The sequence below is a fragment of the Vanellus vanellus genome (assembly GCF_965231255.1).
Source record: "Vanellus vanellus genome assembly, chromosome: 1".
NCBI classification, from domain to species: domain Eukaryota; kingdom Metazoa; phylum Chordata; class Aves; order Charadriiformes; family Charadriidae; genus Vanellus; species Vanellus vanellus.
Genome location: NC_138905.1, coordinates 135,814,115 through 135,840,070, shown reverse-complemented (window position 1 = coordinate 135,840,070; position 25,956 = coordinate 135,814,115). Strand labels below are relative to the sequence as shown.

Sequence of the window (25,956 nt, the reverse complement as noted above, 5' to 3'; positions counted from 1 at the left end):
ATAAAGAACGTTAATGAAAGAGAAAAGTATGTTATTTTACATACTCATAACACCCATATACATAAAATCTTTGTAAAGCGCTTCAACAGCCATTATGAGAGCAGCACTGGAGAAAAACAGATTGGGATTCACCTAACTGCGTGTAAACAGCCTGCGGTATAGATACCTGCCGCTGAAGTAGTCACCTTCCGGTCCATTTGTGATCAACAGAGAAACACAGACACTTCAGGGAGTGATTTATCTCTTCCTAAAGTAGATGTCTAAGAAAGGTCAAATGAATTGCATCCTAAAAGTGCCTATTTCTCCCCGCTGACCATAAAGGTTGAAGAGTGACTAGTTGAGATGTAAATTAATACACCGTAGACATGGAGGCCTGCGGGTTGGGGGGGAGGTGGAGGATGCTGAAGTGCACCCCTATACCCCCATCTGCCACAGTGGAAAAGTCTGCAGAATAAAGACAGAGAACTCCTCCTCTTCCTTTTCCCTGGAGATGGGTTTCCAGGATTTCATCAGATGAGATATTTTTGGTTCAAGGTGTTTTGCCGTACATCAACTGAAATGGCATTGTATGCCCAGACCTGCCCCACAATATCATGTCAGATATAGATAAACTTCTTTTGCAGGTGCTGCTACAAAGAAGAATTTCACGCAGTTTTGGATCCCAGCAGTCCCAGCAAGCAAGCCTGATTTACGGCACCGGTGAAGCCTTCTTGGAGCCAGAAGCAGCTTGACTGGATCCCGGTTACCGTTTTACAAGGCATGTCTTGTCAAAATGGTTTTGAGGCCAACTTCTGATCCTAGCTGATCTTGAAGTGCGACTGCAAATTGGCTTCAGTAGCACATCTTTTATGTGGCAAATTCTCTTTAAGATCCTGTGGGGGACTGGCATGGGACCCACTTTTCCCCTGCTGGAAAACAGATTGAAATGTAAAAAGCAACAGATTTACATACTTTTGTCTAAAATTATCACTTCTCATTGGCTTCCCTATGGCTTATCCTTTTAAAACCCCACGTACTAATGTAGCTGGCTTATCTGTGATACCTTTGCTCTTCTCAATAACTGCTTTCAGGATAATCAAATCATGGTATGATTTCTAATGAACGCTCATACATTTAATTGAAAAGAGAAACAATTGTGAGAACGGCAATACCTGAAGCCACTGTGCTTGACGGCAATATCCTTGAGTTCATATTTTTCGTGTTTGATCCCAGAATCATTGCCTAAAAAAGCAGCATTTCAAGTTCAGATGACCTCAGAAAAGGGCAATTTTTAAATGTAAAAGAAAAGCCCAAATACATTCATATCCGTTACTATGTGCTCTTATTATAAAGTAATTTCAAAAACACAACTAGATCAGGCTGACAATCACTGCATCAAAAATCAGTAGGTACTATGGTCACGTTACAAGCAACAAAGCTGAGCTTGGTGATTTATGGTAATGTCACTAAAACCTCTTGATATATTTAGCAAGTGGTAATGGTAAAGGTTATAATTCCTTTGAGGGACAATAGTGATGAAATAAACCACGAGGGTCAAGTGGATTATGACCTCGTGAAAACTCAAATAATGGAGATGGAGCTTTATAAACTTCCCTATAATAGATAATGCCTTAAACAATTTTAAAGCTGCTTAGTACTCAATTCAGACTTGCCACGGGCTTCCTACTGCCTATCTTTTATTAGAGGAAAAACCGAAAATGACTTCTGTCACTACGAATCTTGCATCTGCTCAGAATCCCTGGTTTAGGTGCGACGAGCACTCTTGCCATGTTCTGAAAGTTCGCAACAGAGAGCGTTTGTGCAGATGCCGGTCAGTTCTCCCCGCCCGGCATTTGTAGTGTGGGTGCTTATACAGAATTTGTGATTCCTATTTAAAGCTTGCGATGCGTCCTGGACTGTTACACTAATAATCACACCCGGCAGCATTAATTTTGCTACTGTATAGTGTTGTTACAGGATCAAAGCGTTTCTACGAGATTAAGTAATAGCGCGAGATGAGTGATACTGCCGACTGTTTTACATGCTTCGCAAAAGCAAAGAGTAACAGCCCATTGGTATGCTTATCAGCACAGGCAATACATAAAGTTCATGCAAATCCTCTCTATACAGTTACCTTAGCCACCCGACTTCAGAACAAAGCTCATACGGGAGTTCACAAATGCCACACGCCCGAATTTATATTGAGATCCAGGTGGAAGTGGAGGAGCCTGACAGGCAAATGGTGACTATCCTCATCTACCTGACCACGTTTTTCTGCATGAACACCGTGAAAACCGTAAATGGGATCAGTCCCATAAAGAATTACATCCATGAGTCACTAAGGTCACTCACATATATATAGCTTGGGCTCCTTTGTTTGCATTCTTGCTGTAGTTTGCCTTCTGCGTGTCAACCCACCCCACCAGAGCAAGGTCTTCTCCCGGCGCTGTATCAAGGTACAAACTATTGAACAGGCAAATTCAAGAGAAACCGCATGGACAAAGCGGCCCTGCTGAGGCACACCTGTACAGCTTTATAAACTAATGCATAGAAACAATTCTTCTGTCAGAAACCCAGAGAAGCGTTTGTGGCCGTGCTTCCTCAGCTTCAAAGACATGGAGGAAGAGGGGGAGACAAGAAGACGATGTGATGCCTACCCGTTTGTGTAACAGCACTGACGATGGCAGGCCTGGGAGAGCATCAGTCTGAGATATGAACGGGGCAATCAGCTGCCATTGACAGAGGGTTTTTTGATTGATTTTAAATTAAGGTCACTGTCCCCAGGCCACAGCTAGATTTGATTATTTCTGTCACATTTTAGAAGGCTGAGAGAAACTTGTTTGCAACCAGTGATTCTCTCTCTTCAGTGACTCAATGCATGATGGTTTTTCCAGTGGCCTTTGACGCTTCCAACTTCCACGACATGCCATGTCTTGGTAAAGCATTGCCACTCTCCCACTGAAACAAGCAGACGTCTTCTTCAAGAACTGAATTTTGAATAACAGGGTTACACCCTTAAGAGCTTATGACATCAGCACCAACATCATCCTGTCTACTCCTTCCCAAGAGCCTAAAATGACAGGCTCATGATTTCATACCTGTGCATATTCCATTCCACGCGCAGTGTCACACAGTCCACACATGCCTTCATGAATGCATTTGACATCTTTTCCAGTTCTTGATGGAAAGGTGGTAACGTAATCCAAGCACTCGTGTGACAGCTGGCAGTCCTGAAACACTAGCTGCTCCATTCTTCCAAACTAGAACCTTTGTCCACTCTTAAATAAAACTCTTTTAAAGACGGTTTTGCTTTGCGCATTTGAGTGACCACCTCCTCCTCACGTTCCCGACCACCAGCCCAAGCCGCCCGCTTGGTTGCCAGAGTTCCCAGCTGTCTCTTTGCTTGCTTACAAGACTCCTCCACCTTACTGTCCTGATACCTTCCAGAAAGCCACTCATCCCTTTTAGTCCTCAATTCTACACAATACAGGCGTTAGGAAAGCTGTGGGCGCCACAAAATTAACCCAGATGTGACATTGAATCAGAGAGATGTATTCACTGCTGGCAGGTAAACAGTGGCTATCAATGGACAGCTGGGGGAGAGCGTCAGCATAGAGCAAGCCCAGCCATGAACCATTCGTGGTGGAGGGACTTTTCTGTGCCAGCTGTGATTTGACTGCCCTCTGGAGATTTCTCTTTTGTAAGTCCACCCATTCTCCCCTCCAAATGACATCAACTGCTCACTGTCAGATACGCAAATGGCAAGGGGCTCTGCGGTTGTGTTTGTGTGAAGAATCACCTCTGTACAGTCCGGCGAAGCCCTCGCCTGCTACCTTCATCTAACGGCCTCTGCTTCTCGTACTGGAAGTCATGGCTGGCAGTCCCTCCTCGCTCCATCCATGCTGCTCGTGAGTTGAGGAACCTCTGCCACTTCTCTTGTCACGCGCCCCTTGCCAGGCTGCATGTACCTAACTGGAAAGCCATTTCAAACCATGGATCATCACTGCCAGCCTCCTCCGAACCTTTTCCAGCCCTACCATGCCCTTTTTGAGAGGTACAGCAGTATTCAGGATGCAGGTGCACTGCGGATTTACAGATCGGTGTAAAATCTATTTTCTTCTTCATTGCTCTCCTAACAAGTCCTGACATTTGACTCACTCTTTTTGGCCACACTCAGCATGGAGCTGACATTTTCCTTGGGTTCTCAACCCAGGGAAAGTGATGGCCAAAATCTTTCCGTGCTGATGAGCAAGAAAGAAATGACCAACTGCAAGTGCACAATGCAGGAAAAAAACCACCTTGGAATAACAGTAGTGGATGTTAGATCCCGAGAGGCTACAAAATTCACTCTCAGGCAGCTTGACCTAAATTCCTATGGGCGATGAGGAAGCCACATATTTGGAGCTTTTGAAAGAAAACTAGACAAATGCACATAAATTATCCTATGGGGGACATTCCTACTCTCTTTTTGGAAGATGGATTAGGCAGATGACCTACAAAGTATTTTTTTTTCTTTCACTAATTCCTACGATGTCATGAGTGTGCGTGCCTTATTCTTTCTTAAATCATAATCTGTTTGATCCGGCACCAGTCAAAGGTTTTGAAACGCCCATTAAACCGCAAGAGGAAATCTCGAGCGGTTTGCTAATATCAACAGAAATCCAGATGGAATTACAATCATCTTCCGTGTACATTCGAGGGCATATTATGTAATACTAGCCACGGATTTAGTTTAATGCACCGCACCTTCCAATAAGCTGCTGGCGGCACTAATAGCGATTTGGAAACCTATGAAAAACTCTTTTGCCCCCGACAAAACCATTTGAAAGCCCAGAGTCAGAGTCTGCCTGTGGTCAAGGGGCTTGGGGTCTTTGGAGTCGTACGGGAAGATGGGGACGAGGGAGATCAAGGGTGGAAAAGAGAGAGGAAAAAATAGATTCTTAAAAAAAAAAAAAAAAAAGAGGGGAAGGGGGGGAATTAAAAAAATATACTAGGAAATTAGAATTTCAGTTCGAAAAGGGGGGAGGCAAGGTCAAAAATCCACAAAATTTATTAACGAACAGCATCCTCGGCACCGGGGTGGTTCTCGAAAAAGCTGGGGGGGTCCCGCTGCACCCCCCCGCTCCGCCGGGCGCCCCCCCCGGAGTCCCCGGGGGGTGGGGGGGGGGAGCGCCGGGCCGGCGGGAGGGCGGGGCGAGCGGCGGTGGGCGGGTCCCAGGTCGCGTAAGCCCCGCCCACCTCCCCTCGCCCCGCCCCGCCCCGCCCGGAGCGGGGGGGAGCGGGACGCGGTACCGGGCAGGGCAGGGCGGCGCGTCCCCGGCGGCGGCGGTCGGGGTTGACAGAGGCGGGCGGCGGCTGCTGCTGCTGCACCACCCACCCCTCCTTCTTCTCCCCCATGGAGCCCAGCTAGGGGCTGCCGCACCCTCCACCGGAGGTAGGTGACAGGTTGGCCGCGGCGGCGGCGTTTTGCGGGATTTCTTCCCTCCCTCCCCCCCCCTTCCTCCCCCCCCCGCCGCCGCCGCCATCCCCTGCCTTCCCACCCGCGGCCGGGCTCTGCGGTGCCGTGGGGAGGGCGGCGGCGGTTCCGCGGTCCCCCGCTTCGGCCCGTGACTATTGTTTCTGGTGGCGCCGAGCGGGCGCAGCGAGACCCCGGCGGCGGCGGCGGCGGCTTTGTGCGGGTTGTCCCGGCGGTGGGGCTGCGGCGGCGGTCGGGGGGGGGGGGGGACGCGGAGGACCGAGGCGGGGAGAGGCACTCACCCCCCCCCTCCTCCTCTTCCTCCTCCCCTTTCCTTCTCCTCCTCCTCCTGCCTGCGCAACTTCTCCAAAATCACGCCCGTGGGTGCGTGCCGCGGCGAGGCATCGCGCCCCCCCCCCCCCCCCCGCCTCCTTCTCCCCCGGTTCGTGGGTGCCGCTCTGCCCCACGCCAAACAAATCACGGCGGGTCCCAGCGCCCGGGTCCGCGCTGTGGAAGAAGGAGGTTAAAAATGCGGGGTGGGTTTCAAGATGGGCGGTAACGGGGTGATTTGGGGTCCCTCTCGTAGCCGGTAACCAGCCAGGAGCAGGAGGAGGAGGAGGAGGAAGGTTCAGCCTTCCCCAAGTTGGGGCAGAAAGCCCTCCCTCGGCGGAGGCCGGCGGGAGGCTGAGCTGTCACCTGCTGTCACCTGCCGTCCCCCGCCGTGGCTTCCCTTGGCTGAGGCTGTGGCGGGGCGGTGGGGGTCGCGCTCCGCCGCGCCGCGGCCGTGCGTGGCGGTGGGCGCCGCCGCCGAGTGTGGGGCTCCGCAAGTTCTGCATCCCTCGGGGCGGCGGGGAGGAAGGGATGGGGGGGGGATGCTGCGGGTCCTGCGGGGGGGGTGCAGGCGCCCGGTGCAGGACTTGGAAGGCAGTCGTTCGCTTTGCCTCGGGTTTTTCCCTCTTCTTTTATTTTATTTTTTTTTTTTTTAAGAGATGGGTTTGGCTGTGGTTTAGTCGCCGGTGTTGATGTTAGTTCTCCATGGGAAGTCTTTTTCTTTTAAAAATAACGCTTAAAATACAGAATTCAAAAATATATATATATATTGTGTAATGGGGGTGCGTTGTTAAAGAGGAAAGAGTATGTGGCTCCCCATGAATTCTTCCAGTATTTTCCATTTAAACTTGATGAGGGGATACTCTTAGTTTTTCTAAGTAACCTTTCATGTCATTTATCACTGGCAAATTGGCTTAACGTTTAAAGTAAAGATTTCCTCACAAATATGCTGCTGATCGGAGCGTTTCGGGCATAACACTAGTATAGGATGGAAAATCAGTGCACTTCTCTATTTTTTTTTTTTAATATGTAAATTTGTAAGAGCCTTTCCTTCCTTGTCATGTCCCTGTGAGTGGCCGTGGTTAATCAGATGTAACTACAGTAACTAGTCCGGGAGGCTGCTGGTAGCCTGCACGTTTTCCTGCACAGCCCTGCTAGAGCAGCCAGTTCAATTAACGCATTCTCACTATTTTGTCCTTGGTGTCTCTGATGAATTTTGTAGCATTTCTGTGAGAAGCTCCAGTGGGACCCTCATGGAGGCACTGAAATCTCTTTCACCTTGAGAGGTGATTGAAGCCAAATTTGAAGACGGGATAAGGGAGGTTGGAACTCAATGATCTTCAAGATCACTTCCAACCTAAACCATTCCATGATTCTATAACCGCTCCAATTAACCCAAGAGTGATGCTGAGTTTCCGTGTGTACATTAAATTCTGGAGGTGCTCCAGCAGCCAGAGCTGTACAGGTCAGACCGGGAATCACCCCGGTGATGGGTTTTGCAGCGTCCTGATCGCTTCCTACCCTGAAATGCGCGTGCTAAGGTTTTGCAAGGCGCGCGGGCTGCGTTGCAAGCGTGGGCTGGAGGAGGGAGCCAGGACGCCATGTAGCAGGCGTGACGCTTGCGATGAGCAGGTCGCGCGGAACACGCTACAACTTTAGGAAGCTGCAGCATTCGATGTGCAGAGCCTGCAGCGGTGTGAATTCCGGGGGAAAAAAAATAAAAACGCCTTTGCATGTAACAAAGGCGGCTGGTTCATCTCTCTGTGCGAGGAACTCTCTCTTTTTTTTTTTTTTTTTTTTTTTTTTTAAATTTTAAAGAAAATCTGGCTCCCGTTTCTGCTTCTGCCACAAATTGCTAGTGCAGCTTTGGGCAAATCACTTGATGTTTCCCTGCCTCTTGCTCTCCTCTTCTTCTCCGCCACGGGCTTGCCTGTATCGAGCTGTGGGTTGAGACCCTCACTCAGACCCCTTTACCGCCTTGCGCCCGGCAGTCTGCAGCCCGCGGTAGGTGGCACCTCGCCGCTCCGAGGGGATGCGGTTTGACATTCAGACGCTGCTGCCGGAGCCAATGACACAGACGTCGCAGCCTCGCAACGATTCATCAGTCTCTTGTAATCCCGTCCCTCTTCTAATCCAGTCATTCCCTGCTGCTAATTGAATCGCCCGGCATGGCTGGAGCGGGGTTTGGCTGCGCGCTCGCCCTCGCGTCGGCCAGCCTACGTCAAAGCAGGGGAGCGGTGGCGGCGAGGATGGGCTGAGTGTCACCAGCTCTTCAGGACAGAGAGCGTCTGTCACTTGAGGTTTGTCAAACCCGTGGCGCGAGAAAGGCCCGGTGCGATTTAGAAACACAAATCGTAGCTAGAGGGTAAATTGCTACAGCATCACAGGAAAAAAAAAAAAAAAAAAAAAGGCCAGAAAATGGCACCTCGGGCGTTCCTGCGCAGCCAGCTGTGTGCGCGTCAGGAGGGAACGGAGGTGGAAGGGTGCAGCTCCCTCGGCGTAACAACGGCATTCTTATTTTAGCATGGAAGACAGCCAAAGATAAGGAGTGGTTGTCATCCGCCTGGTTGGAGGATTAAAAAAAGAAAAAAAAAGAAAAAAAAAAAAAAAGAAAAGCTGTGTGGAAATAGAAATATTTTGATGTAGGTACTACAGGAAAAAAAAAAAAGCAGGTAACCTTGCAAGTGATGGACCAGCCACATAAAGCTGGCAGTACAAGATTTCTCCCATAAAATCCAGAATGATCCTAATTAAGCCCAGACCCTGTTAAATGACACATGGCTTTATTTATTTCAGATGTTTCTAGGTCCTAGAGATGGGGCCAAATGTGAGGAGTTTGATGTGGCAGATAGTTTAACCCCAATTACTTTTACATAAATCACGTGATTGTTACAGGAGCGGAGTACGTCTGATGGGTGCCCCAGCGCTCCTGATAAATATATATATATATTAAAAAAAAAAAAAATCTCCTGAAAAGTCTCTGGCGTTATGGGCGAGGGTTTGGGGGAGAGGGGTGGCCGTCCTCTCCGCAGGCAGGAGGATGGGGATGCAGGAGGCGTCGCGGCACAGCGCGCCCGCCGGTCTGTGTGCACCGGCAGCTGAAATGGTGGCTTTGTAGAGCAGGCAGCCGGAGAAAGGGAAGCAAAATGGGAGCTGACAAATATTCTCGTTATGAAACTGGGATGGATGAATGATTTATGGGGGTACTGGCTTTTTTTTTTTAATATTATTATTATTTTATTTTGAGCAGAAGGAGTCGGTTGGCGATCTGTGGTGCTAGCCACGAACGGCTTTGTTTTGAGATGAGGCGGCGCTGGGTCACGCCTCCAGAATCGGCATCTACAGAATAACAATACAGTAAAACCCTTTTCAGCGTTGCTTGGGTTTCACAGACTGTCTTCAGGAAGAAAAAGTTTTCCATATTTTTTGTTCAAAGCCCTAGGCCTAAATTCTCCCAGCGGACTCCAGATTTCAGAAAGGCGATGGCTGTACGAGAGGTCCTAGGCTGTGACGGATCATTATTAACCTGTCTCGGTTCTCCTCGGGAATTTCCATTCCTGGGTTTGCAATATTGCCCGTCCTTCCCGGGGCACCGAGCAACTCCGTAAATAAGCCACTCTGTGGAGGAGCTGCTCTGCTGAATGATTTAATGTTGCTTGTTAGAGCTGGCTTTCTCTTTTGTTGTTTTTTGGTTTTTTTTTTTTTTTTTTTTGTTGTTGTTTTTTTTTTTTTTCCCCAAACAGGTCTATCCACGCTATCCTTTAACGTGCAGAGCAGTGCTGTAACGTGGGTGGGTGAGTCTGTGGGATTTTGCCAGTCCCGTGGGTGGCCGGGTGTCCTGGGGGACCTCTGTGGCAGCTGCTGCTCCACACTCAAGTCCTGTCTTTGGGTGCGAGTGACTGGACCCTCTTGAGCTGGACCTGTTTCCAGTACACTTTTATTTTTGCTAGTTAATAGGGTATGTAGTCGTTTGGAAATACTTCTTCATGGCATCAGATGCGGGGCTAAATGTTCTCAAGAATTAACCCAAGAGCCTGGGACAGGTCTCCTGTGCCTTTCACCTTCCTTAGAAAAAAAGTGTCCTTCAGCTTAGTGGCTTCCAGGTCCCTGTATTGCTTGCATTACCCTTAAAGTGGCTCGAGAGCAGCCACTATAGCAGAGGAAAGGCGGCTGCCGTTGGCTTGAAGAGCAAGGTGGGCTTGGGTTTGGCTTCCCCCTCCACCTCCCCTGTGGCAGGCGCAAAGATCTCAGAACAAGCCCCAGGACTGACCACATCCATAAATGTCTTATTATCTTCTTAACTTTGAGTCGGTGATTGGGGGTGAGCTCTGACGGGCAAGGGAGGCGAAGGAAGTTCACTGGGACACCTCACTGAGCTTTGGTGGGGCTGCTGAGGGCAGGCGCCCCCCTGAACATCCTAGCCTGTAGCTCCAAATTCAGTTGGTCAGGCTACTTTAGAAGAGCAGTCTCCCCTCCGGTGTCTGCATGTGCTTCAACCTTTTAATTATTTCTCTGCTTTTATTGTGGCATGGAAACAAAGAGGTGGGAGAAGTGCGGTGGCCACTGGGAGGACCAAGAGGACAACGGCTCCAGCAGACAGTGTGGTCCTCGTGGCAAATCCAGGTTATTTGGAGAAGTGCAGGTCTTGCATTCCAGCAAAAAATAATTCGTTAATGGCCAGAGAATAATCACTTTACTCCAAAAAGCCTCTCCAGCTGCATTGCACCAACTGTTCTTTTTCAGCCTCTGAATCCTTAATGACAGTAGCAGCTAATTTCTCCTTCTGTGTTTTTGTAGCTGCAATGTCCCATTTTCTCTGAGTTTATTGAGAAAATAATAGAAGTCATTACAGAGCTACTTGTCACCTTTCAGAGAAGAAAACTCCTCCCTGGTTGAAGGGCCAAGTTAGTTACTTGGTGACTGACTCAGACAATAGCAACTTTTTGTAGCTCATCAGTTATTCATCTGTGCTTAGTGAATCAACTAATTAGCTAGAGGACTGTTACTTTACTAGTAGTCCATGCATATCAGAAGATGGTGAATAACACAGTCACAAACAGTATGACAATGGCGCATGTGCATTCTGTTGCATGCAAGCAGAAAAGCCAAAATAGAGGATCAGGAATGGCAAAGTGAGAAATGCGTGTTTATTGTATTTATTTTTTAAAAAATTTGGTTGCCTTTGAAAGTTTACCTGACGGTACTGCACGAAATGGTCCTTGGCTTAAAAAACAATTAGGTGGTCCTTTGGTTAGAGAAAAGATATTGAAAAGCATTGAACTAGATGATGCAGAAGGGCAATGAGACTGGAAGACGTGGAAAACAAAGTGTGAAGTATTTTTGTGTGTGTGTGGTACATATCTTTCTGGTTGTTGGTGATGGATTGCTTGCTGTAGAGCTGGATCCACATAAGGCCACTGCAAAGCAAGCAGGAAGGGCAGCACGTTGGTTTTTAATCAGGATTTTCCTAACCAAGCAGTCAGGCATCAGAATAATAGCTGCCCTCATCTCCAGCCCTGGTGACGGGGCTGGGATCAGGAGGCAGCTCTCAGCCAGAGAGCTCTTTGCCCTGCAGAAAGGTGGAGGAAGAGGACTGCTGTGCTGTGCCGAGTCAGGCCTCCCGTGGCTGAACGCTTCTGAACGGCTGTGGGATGCCTGGCCCCTGGGGAGAGTTTTCCCCAAGCTCCATGCCAAAGCAGTTGGATCAGAGGTCTCCACCCAGAAGGTCAGTGGAAGCATGGGTCTGCAGCCCTGGAGGTCTCCTGATGTGACAGCAAAGGGTCCCTTTGGCACAGGATACTCTTTTCTGGAGAGAGCGTATAGTGTGTAGATGTAAATAAATCACAGAATGGTGGGGGTTGGAAGAGACCTTCGAGGTCATCTAGTCCAACCCCTCTGCCAAAGCAGGTTCACCTACAGCAGGTTGGACAGGAACGCGTCCAGACAAATTTTGAGTATCTGCAGAGAAGGAGACTCCGCAACCTCTCTGGGCAGCCTGTTCCAGTGCTCTGCCACCCTCAAAGTAAAGAAGTTTTTCCTCATGTTGAGATGGAACTTCCTGTGTTCCAGCTTGTGCCCGTTGCCCCTTGTCCTGTTGCTGGGCACCACTGAAAAGAGTCTGGCCCCATCCTCTTGACAGCCACCCTTTAGATATTTATAAACATTGATGAGATGTCCTCTCAGTCTTCTCATCTCCAGGCTAAACAGACCCAGGTCTCTCAGCCCTTCCTCATGAGAGATGCTCTGTTCCCCTGATAATCTTTGTAGCACTTGGTTGGATTCTCTCCAGTAGTTCCCTGTCTTTCTTGAACTGGGGAGCCCAGAACTAGACACAGTACTCCAGATGTGACCTCACCAGGCCAGAATAGAGGGGCAGGATGACTCCCCTTGAGCTGCTGGCCATGTTCATTGTAATGCAGCCCAGGAGACCATTGGCCTTAGCCACAAGGGCACATTGCTGCCTTGTGGTCAACTTGTTGTCCATCAGGACTCCCTGGTTCCTCTCTGCAGAGCTGCTTTCCAGCAGGTCAAGCCCTAACCTGTACTGGTGTATGGGGTTATTCCCCCCCAGGTGCTGGACCTTACACTTGCCCTGCACTTGTGTTTGTGTGTATATATACATAGGCGCTGTGTGTGTGTATATATATATATATATAGGCAGAGGCAGATGCACACAAGCATACTTGCACAAGTGTATCCTAGAAGAAGGAACGCACAGAAGAGCCTTGCTCGTTGTAGCCGTGACATGCTGTTAATTCAGCATGGTCTCTAGGGTGTGGACAGTTACCTGTTTCACTATAGGAGGACTTCTGTATGGTTAGGGTGGATTCACGAGGCTTCCACGATGGAAGAAACTGGGCTTTGTGTTACGGCTCTTCTGTATTGTGCGTGCAGGATACGTGAAAGGGTCTTGTTCTGTCTTGGGGCTTGTGGTGCCAAGCTCGGTATCTCACATCTCCCCCCACCGTTGTACCTACTCAGGTGCTCGTTTTGCAGAAGACTGCTTGGCCACGCTCCAGCTGTGCTGGCACCGAAGTAATGTTGGTAGGTGGAAGAAAGCAGTTGCAAGAAATTCTGTTTTCTGACTCGTTGAAGGAATGCATCTGCCTTTGGTTTGGGTTTTCCATTTAGGTCTTTGGGTGATTTTTTTTTTTTTTTTTTGGGGCCGGGGGGGGGGGGATGCTCAGGTAGAAGCTGTAGGTCCTCCCCATACGTGTGTAGCCATGAAGCCCTCACTTGTCTTTTAGGATGCATTCTAGCTGTCACCATAGCTTTCTGTTTTCTAAAGAAGGTTATTAAATTGTTGGGACTGGCCCTGGATGCCATCAGGTATTACAGAAAAAGAGGTGAAAGCAGCGTATGGCTGTGTGCCATGGATCCCCACATTCATAGCATGTAACTGCAGAGCTGTGCGGTGACCGTCCCGGAGAGACCTCGTACAGCCTCCCACTTGAAATGGTTAAGTCAAAAGAATAGATGGATGCCATTGATCACAAACGGTCTCCAGACGTCTTAGATTTGCTTTGGTTACTGAAGAGGTTGGTCTACGGTCTGACTTCCTACTTGCTTTCTAGTGGAACTGAAGAGCTCTTTGCTTTGAAGCATGAAGGCCCAAATATTTTGGGAACTGGTGCTTCTGAAACTGCTCTTGTAGAGAAAAGGTGCCACTGCATTTCCAAGGAGCTGAAGTTCTCAAGCTAGCAGCCTTTTATTTCTAAAAAGGAAGGAGGTGTTTTTATTAGAGTTTCCTGTTTTGAACCCTTTGGTTAAAGGGTTTGAAGTGGTCAGAGGTGGGAGGGTTATCATTTAGGTCAGTGTTGTCTCTTTATATTTTCATATCTGTATACATAGCGCACATATATATGATTTTTTTTCATATTTATATTACATATTTTGATTTGTGCATTTTTTTCCCGGTTTTATTTAAGGCTGCTACTTTGAGGAAGACTAAATAAGGTATCCTGTCAGGAATGGTTTAGATACAGCTGGTCCTGCCCGAGGCAGAGGGATGGGTTAGGCGGCTTCTCAAGGTCCTTTTCGGGACCTTTTCTGTGGTTCTAGGCAGTTACCCAACAAAACAAATTCATAGTAGGTTGTGCTGGTTATGCTGATACGGTTTTGCTATAACATTTAAGGTGGATATTTGTTTGAAAAGGAAATAATAGCTAATTGTGGCATATTTAGTGCTGCTGCATCAGACAAACATTTCTTAAAATTAAAAAGGAAAACAACCGATGTTACATTTTTAGACTAGCATCGTGATACGGGTATGATTAATTTTTCCAGGAGCTTTGTGGTTTTTATATCTGCTTAAGTGTATTAACATTTTAAAAGGTCAAAGGTAAGCTTTAAAATGGATGCCAAATTAAGATGGATGGGAGGAAAATGACATTTACTTCTTGTTACTGCACATTGTTTGAATTTGACCAAAGGCAAAAACAAAACAAAGAACAACCCTCCCACCACCACCCCCCCCCCCCACACACACACACGTGTGCATGCACAGACAGACAGACACCTTCCCACCACCTGCCTTCCCTGCACACCTGGTTGGGGAAAACCTTATTCATCTAGGCAAATCATCATCCTAACAAAATCAGTAGTCCGATGTCTTCATTTCCAGACAGCTTAAATGTCCCTTTGCACAGTATCTCATTTAACTAGTGTGAGTGAACTTTGTAAATAAAAGTAGCTAAAATATTTATATTAGAAAAATACGGCTAATGCGAACCACAACCACGTTATCATTTCCTGCCCTTGCTGGGTTTGAGATGGTGATTTCATCAGGGAATGGACTGTACCCTCATCCTTATTCATACAATTCCTGGCACACCAAGTCCTTATGAGAGCAGAAAATAAAATGCAATGGGGATGATGCCTTTGCATCCAGTGGGAACGGTGACCGGTCCCAGCTGAAAGCAAGGCTTTAGAGGAGGCACTTGGGGCACAACTTTGGGTTTTGGAGAAAGCAGTGTAGCTTGAGGGAAGGACCAAATCTGATTCATGTCTATCATTTGCACTCTTGCCTTGAGATGATGATGGGGAGCTAGGCCAGCGATGCGCCCCGTGCCTCAGGAATCACCGCTGCTCTCCTTCAAGGGACCCAGAGCCTGTCTTTGTGGATGCAGTTTCACAAGACAAATTCGTTCCTGTCACTTCATGACATTTAATAATCCAAAGTTGCTTGGTTTTGTTTTTTTTTTTCTTAAAAAAAGACACACACGCACATCCCCCAAAATGTCTTCAAGTCTTTTTTCCCGCTGGTGGTTGTGGTTCATCAGTGAGGATTCGGGCTGTCTCCTGTATCAGTCTCCAGCTGATCTCGGCCCTGTGCTGTACCACAAAGCACATCCCGAACTTGTGTGGACCTGGGAAGAGCCACGCCATGCCAGGGACCATTCTGACTTCAGGTCATCTTCGTTTTTTTAATAGACAATTGTAAATTGTTTTGGCTGTGGAAGATTCAAGGCGGTTGCTTCATCCAGACCTGTGTGCTCAGTTCAGGGGTACCCTGTTCCTCAGGTCCATGGGCAGTTTCAGCCTTCTCCTTGAGGTGTGCATGCACCTCCCTCCCACCTGAAACCCAGCTGACGTGTTCCCTGAAGCATTGAGAAGGGAAGACGTTTCAGTGCGGGCAGCTGAACCCTCTCTCAAGAGGAGCATGCATCTTGCGGTGCTCCAGGGTACCGGGGTCACATCTCCCCTGAGTCCCCTGAGTCTTCCCCAACCCTTTTTTTCTTCTGCAGTCTAATTGCTGTGGATTTAGCTTCGGCCCGTACCAGTGAGGTTACTTAGATGTTCCCGTAGCCATGCCTGCCCGGCACGCTTCGGCAGGCAGCGTGGCAGCCCCATGCTCCAGGGGAGACTGGGAAGGTGGCGAGTGAGACAGTGGCACAGGTTGCCCAGGGAAGCTGTGGATGGCCCATCCCTGGAAGAGTTCAAGGCCAGGCTGGATGGGGCTTTGAGCAACCTGGTCTAGTGGGAGGTGTCCCTGCCCATGGCAGGGGGGTTGGAACTCGATGATCTTCAAGGTCCCTTCCAACTCTAACCATTCCGTGATTGATTCCATGAAAAAGATCCCCCTTGGGCTGCCCAAGCTGGTGGGCACAACGGTGGGGAAGCCAAGGGCTGCCCGTGGTGACAGCTGCAGTGCCGCTGCCCCAAGGGCTGACGTGTGCCTGAGGTTTGGGTAAAGGCTAGTCAAACCCTTTCCTTCCTCCCTCCCCCAGCAAGCAGTAAGCTTTTGTCCCTTTCTGGGTGCTGAACATACTTGTCTGACAAAATGAGAAGGGAAAAATGTCAAATGCTTTGTTCCAGTGTGAAAATGTATTTTTCATTTCAAACTGAATGGATTCTTTCAAGGCTTCGCTGCCCTCTGAGTTGGAACAAACAAAACAGTTTGTTTTTTTTTTTTCATATTACCAAAAAAGAAAAAAAGATTCTTAAATTGCACAACCCAAACATTTCTTTTTATTGTTTTTTTTTCCAGCCTGGCCACCATAGCAAACAATTCCATTATTTGCATAGCTCTAATTGCAGTGATTAAACAAACACAGCAAACGCCGACCCTTCACAGAACCTCATTGCAACCCCACAACCAACTTGGTCTGTATTTTGTCAGCAGAAAGGGAGATCGGAGCGGCTTTGTGCTAGACTGAAAAGAAATTATCGACTTTTTTTCTCTCTCCCCCCCCCCCAAACTGATACACTGTCAGTTTAGAGCAAGAATAATTTTACTCATTCTCTTGCTAGCAGGCTGAGGGATATCACCATATTGTGAACGTGATACAGTTTAAAAAGCATTTGGATTTTGAATGTCTTGTTCATGTGTTACTCTTAAGTCACAACCTCTGTTGCTGTTATTAGAATAACGTGTAGGGTTGATATTCTGTTAGTGATACCCATATTAACATAAAGGAATGAGAAACAAACATCCACGTCTCTATTTTTTTGTTGTTGTTGTGAAGATGGCAGGTACCCCGAGACAGGGTTAAGGAAAATTCTATCTGGCTGCAGTTCCATCAAATAGGAGCAAACAATTTTTTGGACATTTTTTAATGACATTTATTTATAGCAGGTAGCGCACAGGCGGCTGCTATTTCTCAGCGTGCTGGAAGAATGTTCTCCAGATGGTGCTTACTGTTTATGCTTTTATTCACTTCACTTGAACACAGCAGCACTCTACACAAAACATGGAAAATTATAAAATAAAAACAATTATGTTTTTACAAAGTGCCATGTGATTTGCTGAAATGTTGTAGTTGACTGATGGGTGATGCTTGGGGGCAGCGTGGGGGATGGTGCCTGTCACAGAAACCCTGCGCCCGAGTCCCCACATGGGCCATGGGCATCGCCCTGGCTTGAGAGGGACTGGCCCTTCCCTCCCCTCCCCAAAAAGGGGGGTTTGAGCAGGGCTGCTCGTCCTGTCCTTGTGTCTGCACCTCTTCTGCCTCCTTTTTCCCCTAGAGGCAAATGCGTGAACGTAGAAAAGAGGTTATAACGGCAATATTTTCGTTGGGTTTCTTGTGGCTGTGCGTGGTGGGAGAGATGCTATTCATAAGCGTCGCCTGTGCCGTCGTGTTCTTTCAGCTTCTAATCTCAGTGAAAGATAAAGTATTATGGCCTTTGGCTGTTCCAGCTGAAAGCAATAGCAAAAGTCAAGACTGGTATCCAAAAGGACCAGCGTGGTCCATGATTTCTTATTATTACAGTGGTGGAAATATATATCCAAATGGTGGCCGCGCTCTTGCAGGCTTTTGTTAGGCAGCTTCTGCAGGGCTACTCACATGAAATATTTTCAGACCGGAAGCTTTATTAAAAGACTTTGGGATCTAAAGATTTTTTTTTCATCAGAAATCTGTGGGAAAATTTTGAAAACAATTTAGTTCCTTCAATTTCATTTAAACAAAAAAAGGAAAACAAAAAAAAAGGCAATCATCAAAATGGTTATCAACAAGCAGGAATAAAAAAGTCTCTCTTATTTTTTTAATATATTTTTTAACATGCATATTATATATATATATAAAAGAATAAATATTTATGGCTTCTATTAAACAATCAGAACACGAGAACAGCAAGCCCACAGCACTTGAGGACAGTTTTTCAAATAGCAAAAACCGTATCAAGTTTAAACTTTCGAACAGGACACAATTATGATTTCTTTGTAAACAGGAGCCTTCAGACTCCTTTGAAATCTAGTTTAAAGCCAACGATACTTTTAGTGAAATTAAATTTCAAGAAATTAATGTGTAAACAGTTGTTCAACCGGTTTGGGGGATTTCTTCGCTCAATGGGCAGCGCTGCACGGCGCTTCGATTTCCCTCCCTTGCCCGTTACCCAAGAGACAGCCCCTTTTCCAAGCAGGATTCTTGCTACATCAGCTCCGTGCTGTTTATCTTTCGTTGCTCCCTTGGCAGTTATTATTTCTTAATGTGTTAATTGTAGTTCCTGGACCCTCGTGTGTGAGCGTGTGTAATGTTCACGGTAATGATGCCGACACGTTCTCTGGTTCTCGGAATCGCAGAGAGAAAAACTTACATATGATCTGGGCACGGGGACATCCAGTAAGAGAAACCAATTACAAGAATTCAAATAGCATAAAAAGAGTAAAGCGGGTAGTTGGGGAGAGTGGGAATTGGGTTGGGGTGGGGTTTTTTTTTTGCTTATTCGGTTATGATTCCTTCTACGGCTCTTGCTTTGCGTGATATATATTTTTTTTAATTAAAACTTGAATTATGTCATTTGCTTTCCACCTTTTAGCAGTATTTCACAGTAAATTCCTTCCTAATAGCAAGTAGTCAGGGGTAAGGAATGGCTTTGCTGAGCGATGGGGACGGTTAATTATTAAAAAGAAACCTATGGATTTAAAACAAATTAGACCTCATTAAGCCTAGGTCTGTTTCCACACAGACCAGCTGACATGAAAAAGCCCGTCTTCGATTATGGAAAATGGCACTTTTTAGCTGACACATCCCTCACAGAGATGCGCCTGGGCTGGCACGGGGTGCGTTCACCCTTTGGGTTCGCGTCAAAGATCCCCTGTCTCTGATCTCAGTTCTAAACCTCTGGCTTTCTTGCATCTTTCCCATTTTTCTTCCATCTCTCCTGTCACGCTTGGCCATCCCTGGTGACACCACCCGAGCCCACGTGCACGTGGGAGTCCCACCTCACTCCTGGAGGTGGCTGCTGGCCATAAGCAGCTGAGTCCACCGGGCTGGCTTGGGTGGGTGACGTAGCTCCTGGATGATCTGGGTGCTGAGCCCAGGTGAAAAGATTGGATGCTCCAGGCTTAGCGAAAGGGGAAACACAGGAAAACTCCTCTTCTCTTCCTTTCTTATGGAGGGGAGGGAGATCTTGGACTTCTGCCACGGGGCTCTTGCCATGGCCAGGCTGACAAACTATGTAGGGTAGATCTACGTATACTCATTTACAGAGGCGGGGTTTTTTTGTTTGTTGGGCTTTATTTTGTTACCCAAACATGGCCGTGACTCTTAAGTTGTTTGTACTTAGAGGTTTTCCGTGGGATTTTACAGAAAATCCAAAGGGCTGAAGTGATTGTTGGACACCATACGCTCAAACCTATGTAACTGTGGCATGCTTTAACCTGCTTTTCTGAAATTTTTTTGGAGGCAATGGGTGAGCGTGTCCCCAGGAGAATCCTAATAAGGAGAGTGAAAGGTGGCCTATAACGAGCATTTTAATTGTACGTTCTCAGGCATGCCATGTATGGGCTTTGCTGTCTTGCTGAGACATCCCCCAGATCTTCTCTGGCGTTGCAGGCAGTGACACACTCTTATCGGGAGAAGAACCGCCCATTCTGCTGGCTAGAAATCAGCAATAACATTTTGACATCTGTGCAACAGTTTAAAATGAATTATTCAGCACATAGATCGTGCTGTTTGAGCAGCCAGCACATCTCTGCCCATTTACTACTGTCAGTCCGTGGTGGAGATATCATTGGTGCCAGTGGGAACTGAGCACATGGACTGGGGGTAGGTTTTGGCCCATAGCCTGGAACAGCATTTGACAGCACCCCTGCAGAATATGATAGGAATAATCTGCTTTGCCACCAGCAGAAGACTGAAAGACAATGCCAGTCTGTTTCTTCTCTTACGGCGTTTTAAACACGTGTGGAAAAAAAGACCGTAAGAATTAAAGAACTCGTTAGTTGTTTGACTGTTTAAGTTGTGCTTTAAAGAGTGAAACTTGCATGTAATTTTGATGAAATCAATGTATGGCTCCAGGAGCCCCGAGCATCTATTATCTACTGGGAGTAGACCGAGTGCGCATACTGGCAGCAGGTCCAGGCCAGTCTCCAGCTTCTGCCAAGTCAGAGGGTTAAAGTGAAGCAGTCGCTAATTCCTATCAGCAAAGAAAATTCATGCGATTCATGAAGTCAGCAGCAGCTGATTTGGAAAAACAAGCCAAACTGCTGTAAGAACATGCTTTGGGGAACTGGGAGGACGCACAGATCAGCCAGACGCCAGCAAGACCAGGTCTGCTTAAGACAGGCTTTCAGGAGAGGTGGATGTTTCTCTTGTATTTAGCTTCCCAATTCAGCAAGGTTGTCTGAATTAAAGCAGCGTGTGTGCGGCGAGAGTCTGACATCTGTTATTTCACAGGATGCCTGTTCCCCCATAGCTGCATTTTAAATATAAAAAGCAGAACACAGAATGAAAAGCTTCTGTGCTATGGGTTATTGTCCTTTCCTCACCTGCCTTTAAGGACTATGTTGTAGCTGTCCACTGATGCTTATTTAGCAGGCAGAAATTCGGGAGCACTCAGGTAACATTGCAGTGTGCAGCAACATCACCTGCCCATCGTTGTCCGTGTTTCTCAGGTGGCTAACTAAAAATCCAGCCTGCCCCAATTTCTACCTGCTCTTCCGTTGACGTGTAACAGATAATACCCTGCAGTGGAAGCAGCCCGGTGCTGTACTTGGAAAGGCGAGACATACTATCCAGGTAACTATGAAGCAAATGGCTAGTATGTGTGGAAGTTCTTGTGCAGGAAAGCCTATCTGCTGAGAAAAGGCACTTAAGCGCATAATGAAGGTTAAGCAAATCCGTACGTCCCACTGAAGTCGGCAGAATTTAAGCGTACAGTTAAACCTTACGCGCATTAAGGGTATATGCACTGATACTAACACTACAGCTGTAAGATTTTTGAACCCCTGCGTGTGTGCGTGTATGGCTTTATTTTCAGAGTCCCCAAGAGCTTTGCAATTAGCAGAAAGACATGAAATGGTGATAAATGCCGTGCAGCCCCGGATACTCGGGTGCGGTGCTTCAGCAGGAGGTGGGACCCGGACTTGGCTTCCTCAGCCGGTCCGTGACGAGAGCCGTCCTGCGGCTGATGCTGCCGCAGCTGGCTGCGAGCTGGGGTCTGCATCCACAGCGCAGTCAGCATCCCCCGGGTGCGGGTACCCGGGGTGGCGGGGGGGGCATTTTCCTCGTAACTAGAAGTCTGTTCTCGCTCTTGTAGGGCTGCCGTCACCGAGGCGTCCGATCCTTCCTGCCGTCCTTGCTCCGCTCACCGTCACTGCTGCTCCCCTGGGGCAGGAGGATATTATCCCCCTTGGGCAGGGAGTAAGAAGAGGCAGAGAGAGATGGCAAGCCCGATTTGCAAAGTTATTTTTGTGTGTGCGTACGCGGAGACAACCGGGGGGGGGGGAGGGTAAAAGGGGTGGGGTGGGGTTCAAAACCTCCTGCCTGCGTAGTTTGGACCCTGCCTGCTGTTACAAACCTGGCTCGGAGTGGCTCACTCCGCCTTACAGGGAAGCTGGAATATACCTTGCTGGTGGAGGCGTGGGGTGGCAAGGGGAGGGGGTTGTGTGCAGAAGACCGAAAAAAAACCAGGACGAGGGTAAACAGCTGAAGTAATATATGTGTGAGGGTGAAGAAGACTACCTGGGTTTATTGCCACTTGATTGGAAGGATGTGTGTAGCCTGTGAGCATCCATTAATTAGTGATGCAGTTGCTCCGTGCTGGTATCAATAAAACCTTAATAGTACATGATGCCAGCCTGTGATTGCTTCCTTTTTTCCACATCCCCTCATGAGGATGTGTGTATGTCGGTGCAGCTGTGCACCGTATATGCAGCGTATACGTGCTGCGGCTGCTTACATAAGAAAGGGCCAGTAAAACCCTTAGCGGCTAGTTACCTCCCATGTGATTTTTCTGGGTGTTTATAAAAGGATCTTTGGTACGCAGCGCTCCCTCACGTGCACAAAATAACCGGCGTTGTTTTTCTTCCTTTTGCTGAGACACGTTAATTCTTAAAATGGCTCCTGAGCAGGCATTGCGAGGTACGTGTAGCCGCTGCAGCCTCATGGGTTAGCAGCAACAACAACAACAACAACAACAAGAAAGGCTCTCCTTCATTTCCTTTATATGCAGATCGCGCAGCTTTTCAAACAGCGCATCGCACACCGCCGGCTGGAAATTTCCAGGCCCATTTCCTGCCTGGTGCACGCTCATAAAGCAAGATTGTCTGTACGGTCCGTAGCTGCAGTACTGCAGAAAGTCAATAAAGAGCTGACCACCTCACCTCTATCAAAAGCGGTGGAGAAGCCCTGCCTCATCTGCCTTATTAAAACCACACTTGACTCCCGCAGAGAAACCTAGCTGGGAACCTTGAAGAGGAGGGATAAAAAAGGAGGCTGAAATTGCAGTGAGTATTCTGCATCTAGGTCTTGCAGGAAGGTTAAAGAGTGCCTATTGTAAAATAAACCTAAAAGGCAGCTTCATTAAAAAAGGGAAACTGCCTGCATTTAATGCGATGAACTTCTGACTCTCCCACGTACAGTACGGCACAGTGATAAGATGATTAGTTATTGCAGCAATGAGCAGATTTAAGTAGCTCCCTAATGGATTTGTATTTTGAATTTAAATATCTATATGCATATATGTGTGCATGTGTGTATACAGTTAATCTTTGCAAGAAAAGGCATGATGTAGAAATAGATGCAAGCGGTAGAATTTATACTGCAAAATGTATTTTAGAATGTGTTTGAAAGGATGCTTTTTTTTTTTTTCTTTCCCTTATATAAGAGTAATTGATTGAATGTTTGCCAAGCTTTCAGTAGTATCCATCGGGAATCCCCACCCCCACCTTCCCCGGGCCCGCCAGCTTTTTCTCACCTTAATATGAAAAAAGAACAAACTTTAACAGAAAGATCATTGCTTTAGCTTAATATAGTAAGATTTCAGAGATTGAATTTTCTGATAGTAATGAAATGAGCCCTGAGTTGTGCCATGAATTTGATTGCAGTTAATTTGATTTTTGAGACGCTCAACAAAGCTAGCCCATTAGCTTTAACCTCACATACTTTGGATTTGTACAAAGTGGTATTTTTATATATATGTGTGTGTGTGTGTATACATAATATGAACACCTCTATCTGGTAATGCAGTTGTTTGCAACAATTACTGTCAATGAGTAGTTACTAACTATAGCACAGTTGGAAGTAGTGGTACCCGGCGTGTTGCTGACCAGTAATCCCACTACGTTTATTGCTTTGGTGGCACAGGGTTAGTTTTCCTTTTCACAAGGAAAAATAGAGCTGAACGCCTCAGCCGGGAGACACATGCAAACCCCCTCCTGCAGCTTTTTCCAGTTCTCACTGATCTTAATGAGACCAGTCATATGAATAGGAGCGACTCCCATCAGAAAGGATTTTTTTTGGCTGAAATTCACGATTTCTGTTTATTTGATTTGCCTCTGCAGACTTCAGAGCGAAGTGCTCCTCTTGGTAGTATGTGCCAGGAGGCAACAACCGTGGGCTGGGGCATCCCCCAAGGTGGTCCCAGCGCCTGGCCTTTCCTCTTTATGTGGTTTACTTTTGTTCAGTGGTTAATAAGATGATGGAAGATGGCCTTTTATAAATATGTATATATAAATAAAACCAGCTTCAGATAAGAAAGTACTCAGTGATGTCAGAAAACTAATGGCACAAGGCTACAGATAACTGGCAACAGTGTTAAGAAGCTGATTGTGTGTGGAAAAATAGGAGAATTCTGCAACTGGGAGGAGATTGGTCACTATGGGAAAAAAGTAGGGAGGATGCGGTTTCCAGAACAGGGGAGAAATGGGACCAGGGAGGGAGGAGATGAACGGCAGGGGCACACAAGTTGGGAGTGATGCGGAAAGTTTTCCAGGCGATGGGCAAAGGTTGAGCTGCAAAGGAGATAACTGCCATGAGCTGCTCGTGGGAGGTCCTGTAAGCGGGGGAGTGCAAAATCTCAACAGAAGTCAGGGGATGACTTAGCGATGTGTGGGAGGGAAAGCGCCCATAGATGGGAAGAGGGTTGGACACATGGCTGGAGACAAGGCGTTTTGTCTGGATCTGTGCCACTGAAGTACGCGTCAGGCGCTTGCGGAGCTAGGAGCCCGGCTGCCTCCCTCCAGCTCCATCACCCCCAGCAAACCTGCCGGAGGGTCATCTCCCGGCCCCGTTGCTGAGGGGCCTGGGGCAGCCCTGCTCCTTGCTTGGGATGATTCTGCCTGTGTCCCGTGGAGGACTCCTGGAGGGCACGGCCAGCTGCCTACGGGCGTAAGACCAGGGCATGCACCGGTCCCCTCCTGTCTGCCCAAAGCATGCATGCATCTAGCTTGGGGTAGAGCTGGGCACTCGTGCCGGGAGTGATCCAACAGGTTCCCAGGGTGAGGAGTCAGGTGCCAGGGAGTACGGCAGCAGGGAGCTCCCCTCCTTCCAGAGGATGCTTGCATGCCCACGACTCTGTAGCATTTTCTCAGGGCCTGCTGAGCCAGAGTCCAGGTGTCTCCCTTGCTTCCTGCAGAACAAGGAGAGGTTTTGTTATTCCTAATTCGCTACTTTATAGGCTTTGGGTTGTCATTTTAATTCTTCTCTTTCCTTCATACTGCTTTTGGTGGCCCAGTCTGAAGGCAAGTTTCCCAGTTATTTTGGAAGGAATCAGGCAAACCCATTCAGCAGCAGAGGAAGAGGGGAAAAAACATGGAAGAGAAAGCACTGGCCTTCTCACCAGGGAGTCCCATAGTGCCAAATTTAGCACTGAAAATTGAGGGAGGGGACGGAAACCCGCCGTCTCTCTCTTCAGGGGGTGCTGAAACACAGTGCCCTGGAAATGCTCAGGCAACAGAGACCGTGAAAACACATTCCTGGCATGGGGCTGCCCTGTGATGCTGGCTGTTTTGCCCCATGGCAAACGGTGCTTGCTCTTCCGTGGGAATCTATATCCATAGGTTCCTCGCTGCCGGCCTGCACGTGGTGCAGAGGAGACGCGGGGTGAGCTGCCTTGCTGAAGGACCTGCTGCTCCTGCAGGAGCTGGGTCTGCCTTCGCGTGCTCCCCAGGGAGCTGCACCTTCCCCCATGGCCGAGGCTGGGACCGGCGTGAATCCTTGCCGGAAAGGATGGTACAGCTTCCATACTGCCGCGAAGTTGGACTAATTCAGAGGCAGCTCGTCTGACGTTTCTCAGCCAATGCTAGCTAGAAAGGAAACAATTTTACACATCAGCAATTTTTTATGATTAATAATATTATCCTGCCTTAATTGAAAAATGGGCTGGTGCCCTTAAGAAAAAATTAAGCTGCAGGAATTAGTATCTAACCTCTTTATGATGAATGTGTATTTTTACATGCTGCATATTACTGTCAGTGCTTTTAGAAATAATAGTGCCGTGTATTGTAATAAAAAATTGTCCCGTGTTGTTTGTAGTTGCGTGGCACCATTCTGTCTGGCAGACTTGGCTTTAAGAGCCTGAACGCTTGGGAAGAAGCAGCGTGAGGATGCCGAAATCCTTTTAAAGGGAATTTATGTACAAACAGGGGGATGATGTGTGGGCTCCGAGCTCTGCTATCAGTTGTTATTGCTGAGAGAGATTCGCGGGGAGTCGATGCCAGACGGAGCATTAGCAATTGCCGGCCTCGGTGCCTTCGTGGGAAGTCGGTCATAAAGTCGGCGAGGGCTCCTGTTTGTGGGATTTTTAAACACCAGTGAATCATTTTACGTAGTGAGGCAGTTATCGTTGGGGTGAGTTTGTGTAAAGGTCTTGGTGAACCATTTTCTCTACCCAAACAAAGCTTGGGAAGGAGAGGGAGAGGCGATGCCGAAGGACAGGGAGATTTGTTATGCCCGGCAGAGGGCCGGCAGCTGTGCTGTGCCGAGGTTTGCCAGGCAGCGCGGGAGCGGGGGGCTGTCGCCTGCCTC

At 47.8% G+C, this 25,956-nt stretch overlaps 1 protein-coding gene across 1 annotated transcript in view; it reads left to right on the top strand.

The window, feature by feature from the left end:
• The first annotated feature begins 5,318 nt into the window (after positions 1 to 5,318).
• The window catches only part of RAI2 (retinoic acid induced 2), a 46,443-nt gene continuing 25,805 nt past the window's right edge, over positions 5,319 to 25,956 (top strand). Inside the window, exon 1 of the mRNA XM_082480883.1 lies at positions 5,319 to 5,413. The gene's annotated coding sequence lies outside the window, so the exon portion shown is untranslated. The remainder of the gene's footprint in view (positions 5,414 to 25,956) is intronic.